This window comes from Zalophus californianus, chromosome 3 (genome assembly GCF_009762305.2).
Source record: "Zalophus californianus isolate mZalCal1 chromosome 3, mZalCal1.pri.v2, whole genome shotgun sequence".
NCBI lineage: Eukaryota > Metazoa > Chordata > Mammalia > Carnivora > Otariidae > Zalophus > Zalophus californianus.
The window spans coordinates 127,848,098-127,850,597 of record NC_045597.1 but is presented as its reverse complement, the minus strand read 5'-3'; the positions used below and the strand labels follow the sequence as shown (position 1 = coordinate 127,850,597).

At 33.4% G+C, this 2,500-nt stretch overlaps 1 protein-coding gene and 1 long non-coding RNA gene across 13 annotated transcripts in view; one reads left to right on the top strand and one right to left on the bottom strand.

Moving 5' to 3' along the window:
* Positions 1 to 2,500, bottom strand: part of LOC113920064 — a 32,248-nt gene that overhangs the window by 8,109 nt on the left and 21,639 nt on the right. For 2 of the 3 annotated variants that reach the window (XR_003519217.2, XR_003519218.2), the window contains exon 5: positions 833 to 899. The exons of the other annotated variant lie outside the window; for it this stretch is intronic. This is a non-coding gene — a long non-coding RNA (uncharacterized LOC113920064). The remainder of the gene's footprint in view (positions 1 to 832; positions 900 to 2,500) is intronic. 3 annotated transcript variants of the gene reach the window in all.
* FIGN (fidgetin, microtubule severing factor) overlaps positions 1 to 2,500 on the top strand; it is a 138,481-nt gene that overhangs the window by 131,916 nt on the left and 4,065 nt on the right. The window lies entirely within an intron of this gene.

Here is a 2,500-nt window from a genome sequence, read left to right as displayed (position 1 = left end):
ATTAATCAACATGCTTGCTATTTTATCAAATACTCTCAAAAACAAGTAGCATAAAATCTCATCACTTTTGTCTTACCATTTAATATGATTTTACAGTACAGTTTTTAAATGATCCTTGTACCACATTATTTTCAAGTTAACAATATTAAATTGTAATATTTGGAAATTATCCAAGAATTAAATTATCAGCTCATACTATATTTTCCCCCAACACATTTACAAGACTTTTTTTTTTTTTGTCTCTTTCCATATCTACTTGTTACCATTCCTGACCTCATCCATATGCACATAACACACTCTATGTCTCCTTTTAAACTACCATTGTGGTGCTACAGAACTCTCGAAGAACACTGCACAATAGGAAGCAAATGGCTATTTGCCACTGACTGGAGAGTAGAAGGTAACTGCATACTCTTTACTCCTCTACTCCCATCTAGATACCATTAGCTTACTTTGTGTCTGTCTTTTTTAAACCTCCTTGTCCTATGCATAAAATTTCAGTGCATCAAAATTACCTAGAGAAGCCTGTTGAAAGTTTCCTGGGCCCCACTCCCAGAGATTCTGACTCAGTAGATCCAGTAAGACTCGACTTACATTTCCGTCAAGCTTACGGATGAGGCCAAAAATGCTGGTTTGAGGACCTCGAGTCTAGGGGTAGAAAAGTTTCTCCCAACAGATCTCCAATGGGAAATTCAAGAAAACATCTGGGGCTGGGTCACTTGGTTCTCTTAGCTAAAGTGATTTAGCTACCACCCAGAAATTAAAAGGGAAATAGTACTGTGTCATTTTAATCACTTTTAAATCTTATCTTTAGCTCTAAACAATGACTTACACAAAGAGGTTTGAATTCCAGTCAACGTTGCCACCGAATGCTGTGCAACTCAATTTGAAACAAGGATCTTTAATAAATGTCATAAAAATAAAGTCATCGATGTGATAAAAAGATAATGCATACATACATGATTTAGATCAGATCATCCCTTTTACCCTCACCCTTTCTTCAATTTCAATCCATTTTTAGTGAAAATTTGCAATTAAAAACTTAATAAAAATATAACACAACCAATAAAATACCATAATGACATCTACATTCACATTATATTAAAATACCGTCATTTATCATATCACCTGATGCTTAGCCAAATCATTCCAAATAATGCCAGAAGACTTCATCTAAATACAAGTCATATTAGGTAACCAAATATCCACTCAGTACAATGTAAGTGCATTTCATCTACTCAGTTCTGTAAAGAGTAATAAAGACACATTATTAATTCAGCAGTTGTCATGAGTCTTAGAAAATCATTTCTACCAACTGTCAGGTAACCTAAGTCTACCGTATATTCTAAGACTTGTGTATGCCAGTTAAATGAGCTAAACTTAAGCCAAGATATATGGAAACTCTGTAATTTCCTCTCAGTTTTGCTGGGAACCTTAAATTGCTCTAAAAAAATAAAGTCTTAATTAAAAAATTGAGCCTGGATTATTAATAAATCAATACTTTACTATAGTAGTTATGTTTTCATTTTAAGTAAGTGATACTCAAGTCAATGGCTAAAATGATAAAATTGCCTTTCCCAACCGTTGAAATTGAAAGATTATCTAACCTCTTCCTAACAGTGACATTTACATTACCACCTCGTGCTGGTTCCTTTCTGACCAGAGCCGTATAGTTTCAATTACCTATTCTCCATGCGGCTTGTAAAGCTGGAGGATCCATATCTGTACATTTCCTTTATGTTTAGAAAACATAATTTCTTTTCTAATAAATATGGCTGGATGATCAGATAAGGGCCTCCTAAAGGATTGAATTCACGCAATTAAGTAGAAATATTCTTAAATTTATTGGATGAGTTCATTCTATACTGTCTAAAATCCCAACTGACCCAATATGTATGTCATCCATACCAATTCAGGGAGGTGGATTCATCACATCCCTGCTCCTTTATATTTTACTTATGGTACTCCTGGACTTTAAAGAAATTTGAAGGAGGTGGAGGGGGGGTGGGCAGAGAGTGACGATGGTCAGAAAGAATAGAAATAAAACTAAATGGGCTTTATCATTGAGTAAATAGCATTTTATTTATCTTAAAATTGGTCTAATATCTTTATTTTCCCTAAAAACAAACTAAAAAAAATACATTTAATATCTTCAGAATAACAATGCAAATGAAACTGCTTATGTGACAGTGAACAAAACTGGGGGGGGATAGAAGAGTGGTAGTAGGTAAAATTAAAAACCCTTTGAAATGCTTTAGTAAGTGCAGTTTGATGGAGAATCTTCTAAGCTATTCTCTCTAATCCACAGAATATGAAAGAGTTGTTAAATGTCAGTGACAGGTGTTAGGTTTTGGAAAGACAAATCTAATAAACACATGTTTTTAGTTGGGAATCTACAATTTTAAGGATTTTATTGTTTATAGATACATGGTCTCAATGAATGAAAGGCTAATTATTTTTTTTTAAAGTCAAAAACAAACTAGTGAAAAGAAAAATAAGT